Source organism: Poecilia reticulata, chromosome 9, assembly GCF_904066995.2.
Source record: "Poecilia reticulata chromosome 9, P_reticulata-male-v2, whole genome shotgun sequence".
NCBI classification, from domain to species: Eukaryota; Metazoa; Chordata; class Actinopteri; order Cyprinodontiformes; family Poeciliidae; genus Poecilia; species Poecilia reticulata.
Window position 1 is genome coordinate 16,036,991 of NC_088838.1, and position 13,832 is coordinate 16,050,822.

The 13,832-nt window shown below is 36.4% G+C and overlaps 1 long non-coding RNA gene across 3 annotated transcripts in view; it reads left to right on the forward strand.

The window, feature by feature from the left end:
- The window catches only part of LOC145552784 (uncharacterized), a 69,902-nt gene that overhangs the window by 39,986 nt on the left and 16,084 nt on the right, over positions 1-13,832 (forward strand). The window contains exon 5 of one of the 3 annotated variants that reach the window (XR_014088901.1): positions 5,291-5,945. The exons of 1 other annotated variant lie outside the window; for it this stretch is intronic. This is a non-coding gene — a long non-coding RNA (uncharacterized LOC145552784). Of the gene's footprint in view, positions 1-2,496; positions 3,613-5,290; positions 5,946-13,832 lie in introns of those variants that run through there. One more of the 3 variants, XR_014088903.1, reaches the window with a different exon arrangement.

A 13,832-nucleotide genomic window follows, 5' to 3' on the forward strand; every position in this document is an offset into this window, starting at 1 on the left:
AGAGTCCTTTGGTGCTGGAATGGCTCAGCTTCACAAATCCAGCATATAATGTATACGGTGTCAGCTCAGGATAACTATTCAGTCACTGCTCCAATTGGAGACACAGCAGATCTATGATAAGAATAATGCCAGTTCCTATGAAGATGTCAGCATGGCAATCCAAGGCTAACTTGTTTGTTTTTTTTCAGTTGAGCAATTTTTACTTTAACCTTCAGATAGTTTGCGCCCTAGTATCATAAATTATTCTTTATTTGCTGTGTTGAGTCTGAAGAAGTTCTAAATATTTGTAATGATTCATGACATAACACATAAAGCACACTTCAATTGCTCAGTTTATCTGAGCTTTAAATGGCACTGTGATGGCATACTTCATCCGTTATGTTTGGTATTTACTTATCTCAAGGAGCAAATCTTTATTGTATCCAAATATTCTCATAATTCTATTACAAAAACATTTAAAAAGGTAGGAAACAAGCAATTCAAGGTATTACAATAGCATGGCACTTGATACAGCCATTGATCATTTAACTTTCCCTTCAGCAGTTTGTTTTCAAGAGTCTGTCTGCATGTGAATAAAACAGTTCTCAGGATTTCTTTTATATTTCATACACATAACCTGCAGTGCTTGAGGGGTTTTCAGGAGGCTTTGGAGAGACTGAACTGATCTCTGCAAGAATAATAGTAAGTGATTGTAGTGCTGAGCTTGTGGACAATTTCTATTCATATTTGGACTTCTTGACCCTTCCTTTTCAGATTGGGGTCTATACAGTCAACCACAAGCACAATCTTTACAGCAACTTCTCAACACAAAATCCAGTAAACAATGCGAATTCATGTGTAATATGCAAAAAATGTTTTTCATATTTTATGAAGCTGCTTCACTAAGGGAGGATATGCTTATTATACATATTTCCTATTCTCTGTTTTTTTGTAGTTGTAAACATATGTTTATAAACCCCACATGAAAAAACACATAGCTGTTTTCTGTCTGGCATGGAATTACATATTTTCTTTCCCTTAGTTTTGTATGTTTGTTTGTTTTTAAGGCAACATCTATAACACAAACATGTTGCCGCCTTGTTTGACATCAGGGAAAAGTCTAAAGAAGTCAGCCAAGACATCCAGAAGTATTGCACATCTTCACAACTCTGGTTCATTCTTGCATGCAATTTCAAATTTCTAAAGGTGCTGCGATAATCTGTTCAAACAGCTACATGCAAGAATAAACAACACGGTAATGTCCAGAACATCCTGTTCTGTTCAACAGAGATACGTTTTTGTTTTGGTGTGAAATATTGAATAATAGAATAAAAGCAAAAGACCTTGTGAAGATAAAGATGATCAGACGGCGTCATTTTCCATAGCGAATTGAGTTCTGTACCAACTTCTGCTGAAACCTCTCAGACTGAAAGAAGTCATTTGTTCAGTAACATAAACAGCCAGATTACAGTTTGCAAATGCATTCAGAGACAAACTCTTTCATTTTTGGAGACTTGTCCTGTGATCTGATGAAACTAAAACTGGAGTACTTGGCCATATTGGCCATTGTAACATTTGAAGTGAAAACACTGAATCTGGGGGTGACAGCGTCATCTGTCATCATCGTTTAGCTGTTGCACTTCACAGACTAAATGGAACTACGAGGAAAAGAACATTATATGGAAACATTGAAGCATCTCAACTTATGCAAAGAAAATGGGTCTTCTAAGTGGAAAATGACCCCAAGCATACGGCCAGATCAGTTACAAAGTGGCTTAAGGATAATAAAATTGATGTTTTGTAGTGGCCATGGCAAAGCCCTGCTCTCCGTCGCGTTGAAAACTCGAGTTCATTTGACAGAAATGGATATTAAAGCATACATATATCCAAAGAGACAGATTTACTCTCTAGACACTTTTCTTTATCAGTACATAAGGAATTATTGGCAATATAGATAAAGATGTGTATAGCAGACTTGTAATTAGTTCTTTAATTATCAGCTTTTTAAGATATTGTAAAGTTTAGATGTGAGCTAGTTGTCCTATACACATTTCCCGATTTATGGCTATAATAAACATCTGCACTACTTGAAGGCCAGGTACTCATGTTGTTGAGGAAGTAGCTGAAAGCACTACATCTGTGTAATGAAATATGTACATTACCGAGAAACCTGGATTAAGCTTGATCCTTAGAGTGGCTTAAAGGTGGTGCCAAAGGACATGTTAATATAGGATTTATTTTCACCTATTAAATGTAGTAAAAGTTGGTTACGCTTCTGCTATAATGGATTAATTTATTTTAAGACTTTCAACACATCTTATCTACTGGTGGAAATAATTTTCAAAGGTTTGTTCTTTTTAACAATGTCATAACTGCTTAAGAAAAACTCTTAGTACCGTGTTTAGCAGGTATAAAGTAACACACAAGCGCTAAACATATTGTATCCTTGGATAATAATTGAAAAATATGTCGTTTGTATGAGAAAATGTTACACTCCACTTTTTACATTTTTTGCAGCTGAGAGCAGCTACTGGAGTGTTCGTACCAGAAATTGAAATTGACACTTAACCTGGTTGTTTACCTCCTACATCCTTTCTGATGAAACACCAACAGTGCAGACAAGAGGAAACAGCAGGCTCATTGGGTGGTAAATGCTGGCGCTCAGACACTTTTGCATCAAAACACATGCTTAACTCTGCCTTTTGGCTTTGTTTAATCAGAAAAAAAGTCAAAAAAACAAGTGCTGTCTTGAAAATTGTGTTTAACTTAAAAATAGGATTTTGTATTGTATTGCATACAATGTTAAAACATCACAATGTTTATGCATCTTGGCAAGCCGAAGCCAGCCAAAGACAGCTAGTAAAATCAGCAGACATTTTAAAGAGATTTGTCAGAATTCACTCAACATTAGCTTTTTACATCAAGGTAAAAAAAAGAAGCAACACTTAAGTTGTGGTGCAGTACTCAGATTTGTTTTACACCTCCTGACTTACCCAAACCGAAGCAGATGATAATGCAGTCAGTTTCTGACAAGGTCCACATTTGGAGAAAATTTTGTATTTTCAGAAGTCTTACTTGTCTCATTTTTCACATATATACAACAACTAAAGTACCATTGATTTACTGCAACAACTCTGATGCTGCTTTATAGATACTGCTCTTGCACCCTCTGTGCCAACAGGATGACACTGACAATCTTTATGTGGCCCGGCAGCCAACTTGCAGACAAAATAAATCTAACAGTGGGATATTTATTGTATTGCCTCCCACGCTCCACTCCAAAAAGAAGTTGGAAACCAGAAAAAAAAAAAATTAAAGCAGAATATCTGAGTAAAACGTTGTAAACCACCAGGCTTGTTAAGGTCGTGACAGCTCACCTGGCGTATGCCAGAGGCTCCAAATCCATTCAATAAGATGAAGAGGAACAATCCTAGTTGTTTGCCTTTCACGGAGAATCCATTAAAAAGTTCCCTCTCCATTGGTTTATTGTGCATTCTTCTTGTACCCAATAAATCACGCCTCTGTCTTGGGTGTCTGCCTACTGTGCTCTCCTATTTGTACTGCGCTGCTCAGACAACATCCGTGGCACAGAATTATCTTGTTGCACAGGATTGATGGTAAACATCAATCAAACAAAACTGCAAAAATCAGTACATTAGTTCAACGTTTTGCACAGCAAGGATGACCAAAGACTTAAAACTCAGATGGAATAAAAATAAGCAATGTAACTTTTTTTTTTTATTTGTGAATTCTTACGTTGACAAATAACTAATAAATAAATGAACCTAAAAATAATAAAGTAAAACCATAGTTAAAACATTGTCAGACTTGATTATTGTAACTTTTAAGTGCAGATGCGTTGTTTGAAATATAAACAAACATGAAAATGATTAAGCAGCGATCATAAACCTATTTATCACGACATCATGACATTTAATCACAGTTACCAAAATGTAACCGGATCCATACATTTCAGGAATACAGGAAAAATAAGTTAGACTTGTTCCAGTAGTTGATAAACAGAAACTGATCTTCCTACAGTAATAGCACATTGGTTTGTATTTCATGATTTGCTCTGAAGTCTGTTTTTCCTTATTTCAACCTTTAGCAGGCATAAGCACAACTACATTAAAGTTTCAAGGCTACTCAGTTAATAAAATTCTGAATCTAGTGTTCCTAAATCTAAAGTTTCTCACGGTCAATTCTTATGTCAAAAAAAAAATATATATATATTTTGTTTATCAGGTTGCCAGCTTGTTTATGCTGGTAACCTGCGACAGTTGGAAATGTGTGGATGATATTGAGCAGCGTTTCAACATTTTTATGTAAAATATTCTTAGCTGAATTCCAAAATAATTTCTTTTTAAAGTTCTTAATCCATAAATAGTTCAATTCTCACTATAAATATAATTTTGCTCATCTAGTTTGTCTTTTGTTTAAAAATAAGCAATCCTTTTAAAATAGAAAACTTTGGTTTTTATGTTTTTTTTTTTTTTTACAATAAGAACCTGACTTATAGATAAAAAGTATTTGTGCACATATTTTTCACGTTCCAAGTTTTGTTATCCTGGAAGCAAAGTTTCTTGAGCTCAATTCAACTTTCAGAACAGACATGAGGAAAAGCTAAAACGAGAACCATACCCCAGCTTCATTGCAGTATTCAAATGAGGGCACTGAATTTGAATGAGTAAGTATCCAATTTCAGAATCACCAGAAATCGACCCTCTCACTGCCTACAGAGGCATCAATTTGCTGCCTCACATACTTTGTACCCTCAGGGCAGAGATTAAATGTGAAATTATTGGACATCTGTCATATTTAAAAAAAAAAAAGAAGTTGAAATGTCCCTGGGTCTTTTGAGACTGGAGGAATTAAATTACAAGAACTTGACAGAGTGAGAGCAGGTGAGGCACCCATTGACTGCGTAGATGCTGCTGGATCAGAAGTATGAAAATCAGATGCTTTACAGGGAATTCTAGCGTTTCGTCTCAGCATCTGCTTCTCCTTTTGAAAAGCTTTGTACAACTTCAGTGTCATGCATATCTATATCTCTATCCATTTTCTGTTTTCTTTCTCTTATTGATCCTGTCATGACTCACTTGGTGACGGTGATAAAAAAAAAAAAGAGGCTATTGATTTTGAGCTTGCAGTTTGTTTCTTTGTTTTGTTTGACAGTTCTTATTGGCTGAATTTCCATACTATATGAATCTGTTTTTGCAGGCAAGCACCTTTTTTATCGATGTAATTTAGAAGTGCTTTTTGAATTCAATTCGAGCTTCACGAGTTTTCCTCTTCCATTCTCTTCCTTTAGCTGTATCCTGACCATCGTAGGGCAGTTTAGATCCCGCTTTACATACTCTGACATGGAGGACCCTCATTGAAGATCTGAAGTCTGATTAATTACTTCTTTAACTGGCTCTGCGTCAGGGGCCACCAGAGTGTCGACTTAGGACAGGCTTGATTTAAGCTCTAGCAGCATTTTACCCACATTGCCAAGAGGAAGGTCAGCACAATGGAGTCCACAGAGAGCAGGAGCAGAAGGGCATGGGACTTACATGTAACATTACATGATAGATGCAGAGGAGGATTCAAAAATCCTATAGGGAGGAAAAAGATCAGCCTTAAAGCTAAATATAAATAAAAATATATTATTTAAAGAGGCATAAATGTAAAGTTGTCAACGTTGAATTTTTTTATTTAAAGGTAATTTGTCAGTAAGAAGTTTACATGAGCTCATCGTTGGTTGTTATAGACAACAACCAACGTACAAGTTGTACAACTGCAATGAATTTTAAAAACAATAACTGGGTGCTTAAATTTAATTTCAATGCAGATTATTTGTAATTACTCGGGGTCAAACACCATCCTCTCCCCTCACACACACACACACACACACACACACACACACACACACACACACACACACACACACACACACACACACACACACACACACACACACAGCCATATATTTTTGGATAGATGTTCCTTATTAAATTACAGAAAAAAAAATCACCAGTTTCAGTAGGTTTATAGAAGGGTCTGGTATAACTTTGGAAAGAATCTTGTCCACATTTATTTTTAGAACTGATGGAGAACTGGTTGTTTCCCTGCCATAGATTTGGATTTTTGGGACATAGTTTACACATTTCCAATGGATTTTATCTCAGGGCCATTCTGTAAACTTTTTGTCTTCTTAACCTATTCAAAAATCAGTTTTGTTAACATACCTGATTGTGTCACATTGTGAAATAAAATTGGTAAAAGTCTTTAGGAACAATCCAAGAAACAAAAAGGTATCAAATTTGTCACAACCTGAAAGATGTTTTAACACAAGTGCCACAGTGTTAAGTAGAGTCAAATTTAAAACTGTAAAACATGGTGCTGGCAGTATCATGCTGTGAAGCTTTTTTGCTTTCAGTGGCACTGGTGCATTGCAAACATTGAGTCAAAGCAGTTTAACAATGGCCCCAATCCCACTGAATGTTATTTGACTTTGCTGGATACTTGCTAGGGAAGCAACTGAATGAACCCAATCCGCTAAGAAGGGTGTTTAAAGATCCATTGATAATGACAAAAAGCATGCAGTTTCTCTGCAACTTGCTAAGAACATTTATCCTAACTTTAGTGGGATTGCAGTAATATTTTGACCCTTTGTGAAAAAGATAAAACTTTACTGCTTCTATCTTAAATTTGCCCTCTTTAAGCAAAGTCATAAGTCAGTATTTCTAATCCATTTTCTTTCTTTAGCTCTGAGCAAGGTGCAGAAACGGTTCTCAGAGGATTGAATAGGGCTTTTTGTGCAAATCGCCACGATAAGGGATGATTTATTTAGATGCATGCTAAAGCCACAATTTAAAAATAGCCTATAACCAGATAAGATAGCAAAGTTTACACCTGCTAAAGGGACGCAGTGCACCAATAATTTATCATTTTTCTGGCACCCAAAGACGAACAGAACAATAGGCGAGAATAAATTGTTTGCTTCTTTGCAGTTTCTTTTGGCTTTATAAAATTTAGAAGTATTTATGTGCACATTTTGAATTGAAGCAATAGCTGACCCAATTAATCCTCCTCTCCAAAGCTGCGATGGCACGTAATAATTTTGTTCAAGGATCTTCCAGTGAATTGAAAAGACAAAACAATGAATCACTTGCTCCGTCTCTCCCTGGGATCCACTACATTATTTCCTCCTTAAGCGTTACCATTGCTCTCCTCTCTATGTTTGACATCAGACACAATTATTTCTTGAGAACAAGCATTTTTCAGGTTGTAATAGCGTTTCTCTTAAATGTACCAATTTACTGCATAATACATCCCCAGTCAATCTTAAAAAAAAAAAAAAAATCAGAGTAGCTAATCCTGTCCCAATTAGACAATGACTGAACATTCAATAACAACATGGATCGGTGAGGTTTTGTGATTGTTTGATAACTATTTTTAATCCAGTCTTTCAGATAGCTTTGAACATTTTCCCATGAAGACAAAAGTCATGCAGAGAAAAATAACAATAAACAAATTAGGATAAAACTTCAAGTCCTGCTTCATTTTTGAGTTTTTGTCATGCAAGAAGAAAATGAACTTTCTTTTACAAGCTGCCTACATTTGAGGTCACTTTTTGTTGCCCTACTGAATGCTGACAGGTTTAAATCCTGATCTAATCTGAACAATTCCTGTAGTTACAGGAAGGATTTTCAATTAATTAATTTTTCTTAGATAATGCTGAATGTTTATTATGTTTATTCTATATTTACAGGACATTTAGGGTGCTTCTCATCTTATCAATAGATGCAAATAATACCTTTTCTACATGGGCTGCTAAATCATTTGCAATAACAATAGCCACCATAAATTACGGTTAAATTAATTGACAACATGGTTTTCGCAAGCAACCTAATAGATATGTGCCATTATATCTAATACATTTCTTTTTTATTTGTAAGAAACAATATTAGCAAAAGTGTTTATTTTATCAGAGCAAATATCCTTAGTTGCTTGATTAGCACTTAGGTCATGGGAATCGACATATTTTAACAGCCCAATGTAATTTAGATCTTATCAAGTCTTAAGTTTCTGTTTTCTCCACATTGTCATTCTTTTCTGTCTGTGGTTTTTGACACTGCCAGCTGCTTTTGAGACAGAGACACTTTGTGTAAAGGTGGCCATGGATTCTGTGTGCAATTAAACACCACTCCCCCTACTTTAGTCTTTATGAAAACTAATCCCACTGGAGACAGTTTAAGGTTTGCATAAATTAAATAGTGAAGGGAGTCATCAAAATTAGATTTTGGGACCAGTTGCATATAGCTGCTTTTCAGAAACCGGCACTTTTTGAAACCAGATCTCAGGGTGGAACTTTTCATGAACAAGATTTACTGTGAAATTCAATGTGGCATTATAACAGAAACCTAAATTCCTCAGTAATATTACGTTTATTTGTCATCTCCCCTTTTCACATATTAGAACAATTGCAGTATGTTTATTATTTCAAAAGGAAATAAACCATAAAAGTATACTCTTATATTTATGTAAAAACATAGCACATTTTATGTATGTGAATTTGAGAAACTATGGAGAACTACTCTAGTTTCTAGCCATAGAGAGACAAAGAATAATGTCAGTGCATAAAGCACAGCAATTACAATCTTAGTAGTAAAATGTAAATGTGTCCGTTAGATCAACAATTACTAGACAACATAGTTGTGTTTTAGTAACTTATTAAATTCTAATGTGGGACACCAAAGTTTTGGGAGTTGTTGGAACAACTCAAAGTTAAATTTTTTGTCTTTTTAGTAGCATCTAGTGGTTGATTTCAGTATTACAAGTCTGGAGTAGCATCTTGGGCTGCACAGTGGCGCAGTTGGTAGAGCTGTTGCCTTGCAGCAAGAAGGTTCTGGGTTCACTTCCCGGCCTGGGGTCTTTCTGCATGGAGTTTGCATGTTCTCCCTGTGCGTGCGTGGGTTTTCTCCAGGTACTCCGGTTTCCTCCCACAGTCCAAAAACATGACTGTCAGGTTAATTGGCCTCTCCAAATTGCCCCTAGGTGTGAGTGTGTGTGTGCATGGTTGTGTGTCCTGTGTGTCTCTGTGTTGCCCTGCGACAGACTGGCGACCTGTCCAGGGTGAACCCCGCCTCTCGCCCGAAACGTTGGCTGGAGATGGGCACCAGCAACCCTCCCGACCCCACTGAGGGAAAAAGGGTGCAAGAAAATGGATGGAGTAGCATCTAGTGGTTGATTTCAGTATTACACGTCTGTTAGCAGTCTTACCCTTTAGTTTCATAGAAGAAGAGAGTAGAAACAGGAAGTGCCTATGATGTTCCGCTGAACGAATGTGCGTAGTAGAGCAGCATTACTATCCAAGCCAGTTTAGTTTTATATTATTCATTAGCATAAAATATTTGCTAGTTTTGTAATTTTTCGACAAATACAAATAATTTTCTTAATAGGATGCTAAGACAACATGCCATGAGGTGTAATTACCTGTTTTTCTTTTGGTACCTGCTTACTGTGCACATATGGTGGAAGCTGATTTGAGATTTTCTTGTGTGTGTTTCGTAATTGTAATTGTATTTTAGCATATCTGTTTTTAGTTTCACAATTCTTCTGATCTGCCAAATACAACTGTTTGCTCGTTGGAGATATATGGGATGGAGAAGAGTTTAGCTAGCTGTGAATACTAAGTGTAGGCACTCTGTGAGGATATTGAGGAATCACTGTACAGGGGGTAGGGGGATAAAAAAGCATGCAAAATCTGGTAAATTTCCAAAAATGTTGTCATACTAATTTGATTTTTTTTATACATTGATATCATTCACCATGTAATAATTTAAAGACCTAGAATGCAATTCTGCAAATGTCCACCTATAGGCCGGTGTGGTTCTATCACATATCTGCGTGGACCAGCTCTTCCTATTGTCTCTAGGGTAAAATAGACAGAACTGGGTTCGCAAAAATCCAGTTAAACAAGATTTAACTAAGCACAGTAACTAAATATTGAATCAGGGACCAACTTCATCTGCCTGCTGCGATATATGTAGAAATATTTTTTCAGAGTTCACAGTGTGCTCAACAGAGGAGTGTTCCTGACCTGGAGATTACAATAATCAATGGAAAAAGTATTTGGTGTTGGCCACACTTCCAAATAATGAAGTAATATTAACAGTTTGGCTCAGCACTTCCCTTCACAGTGGGGAATGGTTGTTTGCAATTCAGACAATTTCTGGTAAACTTCATAGCGTTAGTGATTGGGTAACATTTAAAACTTCACAGGTTCCAAGGATTGAGGAACAGCAATTGTCTTTCAATAGCCAAGGGTTCAGACCCTCTGTGTGAAGAAAAACATAGAACAAGAGGCTGGTTTTTACCTTGCTAGTGATTCCCACAATGTTTTGAAGAAAAAAAAAATGCGTGTATTGATGTGACTATTGTGGAGATTTTTGGAAGGTTTGCCTCCAGCTACATCTTCTTTGGACAAAAGTAAAACAAACCAAATAAATCTATAATGGGGTAAATGCTTTTTTTCACAAGATTGTATCAAATCTTTAGTCTTGCACTTTTATTCTTTGTCTTACGTGCAATTAATTCCTTTTCAATTCCATTTTGTAGATAAAGATTCATGTTAATGCAAAAGTAATTCATCACAACTATCCTATTTATTGCAAACATCCTATGTTAAGACACATTCTCCCCCTTGGGAGTTGGTTGTTAATGAGCAACAGAGCTGCTGAGTGTATTATTAAGTGACAACTTGCTGGGAAGGTGCAGAGTAAAACAGACTCTACCTCACCTTCCCATCCCAGGAACAGATGAAAATAAGAGACGTTCAAAAGGGTGTGTCAGAAATGCTTTAATGCATATATTATAATCACGTTAGGAAGATACACAATAGCTTTGACAGCCTCACAGTATCATGCACAGCTCCATTAGAAGTCATTATTTCTGATCAAGGTTTCATTTGATGTTGCCCTGATGCAAATATATATTACACCTCAGGATGGATATCTTTAGATTCTGTAATACTGCAAAGTACCATTATTCTCTCAGCAATTCTAGCTAACAGGTAATTAGCTGTGACTTCCCTGTTCTTTTACATGGAAATCTACTCGAAGTAACAATGAAAGTGACAATTACTGTCAAGCACTGACACAAAAAAAGATAAGAGAGCCAGAAATAGAAGGATATATATGCCTCTGCCTCAGTTCAGCTGGAAATCTACACAGGGTCTCATTCATCTCATTTCTTTGGGGTGACCCTGGAACAATTTGTCAAGCAATTTTTCCATGTCACAGCCTCCAAGAGCTATAATTTGCCTCGACTGTGGCGATACTCTTGCATGTCCATGTGTTGAGATTTGCTCTAAAGTCAGGTCAGAACTGAAATGCTTGTTCACGCTGTGTCCTGGATATTGGACCTCGAGGAGAAATTGTCTGGTAAATTCAAATCAAACCTGCAGAAACAGACCAGCGGGGCTCATTCACAGTCCATGAACAGCTGTGACAACCACTCACTGCTGATGTGTTCAGGAATATTTCTGAACACGGATGAGCCCATCTGCATGTGGATAACTATAAAATCACTGAACCTAGAGAATGAACCTTAGTGTCAGTGTTATATGGTTAAAATATTGTATGCATTCAATTTAAATAGCTATAATACCAGATTGTGTAACAATACATTCGTAATACTGAAAACAGTTCTTATGCACTGATGCCTAGATATTTAATAGTTATTAGATATTGTGCAATTGTGATATAAAATATGTATTAATAGATTTATTGCATATACTTGAAACTTATTAATGTGTGTAAGAAATAATAGTTACTTGTTTCACTTTTTGAAATTGTTTAATGAAATCAATGAAACTTTCAATAATGCATTTATCTGAAAACCCCCCCCAAAAACTAACAACACGTTAAACAGCTCTAACAACATGATTTCCTTTCTGTCCACTAATGTAAAGTTTTCCAAATTAAAACAAATCTTAGAAATATTTCCTGAAACAAATGCAAAGAAGTGTGCTTACAGAACTATCAGGCTGTCCAATGCCACAAAGTTATTTTAAAAAGAGTCATAATGGTAAACATAATACCAGGAAAAAGTTATTTCAGAGAACCTGTGAATCGTTTGTAATGTCATTTGTTATTCTATTTCCTTCTAAATCCAAATGTGATGCATTATTTTTAGTTCAACTGATTTGAAATTGTGCATTTATAACTTATGAATTTGGCCTTTTAAAACCATGAAGCAGAGTGAATAACAATTCTCTGCAATTGGTAAAAGGTTCCACTGATCAACCTTTCCGAAAGAAAATAATGTCATTAAAGTTGAACTTTTGGTTCTCAGAAATCTTGTAAACCAGACAAAAACTAAAATGAATGTTTAAGCATGGTGTGAAAATGTCTTTTGATTGCTCGCAGTTCTGAAGAGTTTGCTTATTTCAAACTGAAGTAAGCCGTCTTTGTAGATTACGGCTCTCCAGTTTCTGCTACACTTTGTGTCTTTGGAACAAAACAACAGGCTGTATCTTTGAACTGCTGCTGAAGATGTAGTCCCCTGAAGTGTTTCTGTAATGCAGCACGTTGCTTCTCCAGCAACTTCTTCACCATAATATAATTTTCCCTTTGTATTCTTTACAATAAAGATATACTGCTGTGACATTCATTAAGTCCTGACACTGAGTTTGACTATCATTCCTTAGTTGCTACAGAAAAAAAGGTTGATTGTTCCATTGCATGTAGTGCTGTGCACTGTGGGCTTTATGATAAAATGATGTTAAAATGGCTGATATAATAACAGCAGCCAAAATGACAGATGCTTATTATATTTCAGTTCACACTGTTATTATCTGTGTATTGTTGCAGGCAAATAATGGATATGAGATGCTAAGTAAAAGTATGAAGTCTAATCAACTAAAGACTGATCTCTAAATGGTAAATAATACAAATTTCAACCTCTTTTTTCTTCTCTAAGTCACTTCACGGATTATGGGCTTTGGCTTATCAGTTGACTGGAGCACCCGGAGCATCACAATTATAGCACATGGGAGAAGTGATAGCTGGTTAATTAGGATGCATACCACATGGTGCAAATGCTCTCAGGATTACTACTTCCTGCTTGGCCGTATGTCCCACATAACCCGTCCTTCTAATTAAAAGAACATGGTTTCCTTGCATGTAAATTTGTATGTGCAAACTCTTTTCAAGGATCGGTAGCCTGACAAAGTGCTTTCCCTGCATTTTTCTCTGGTTTTGAAAATGGCTGTTTGGGCTTCTCACCGTTTATACATGAGCAAATGTAGCGCCACAACAAGTAGGTGGAGCTTGCATGCTTGCTTCTAGAGCAGTATCTGCTGGTGCATATGCTTCATGTCCCCTGCTCAGATCAAGGAGCCAGCGTGAAGTAGGCTGACTTCGACCATATGGTTGTTTCACTGTAAAGATCAAAATGTTCTATTATATTAAGACGTGCTAATTGGCATGGCTTCCAGTCAGTGCAAAAAATCAGGAAATTGTTTCTGCACTGACTGAGATTCTCATGTTGCACATTTATATTGTCAGAGGTAACATAATAAACTTAGATCAATATAACGCGTTGCCCTGAATTTGAAGGGACACGTCGTCCACCAGCAGACCGTGCCCTTCAATTAATAAGTGAACTCTGCACTTTGCTGCATCACTTCTGACTAGATTTACTAGATCCCAGTTGACTGGTTAACAAAGGACTCTTTCCAGTCAGCGGAGCTGTGATATTGTAATGAGCTTATGACTGTCAATTTTGTTGCGATGGTGTCAATTTTTAAGAGTGGTATTGTCATGCTGGTGCTTGGTGAGTGGGACACATTCTGGTTAGTTCTA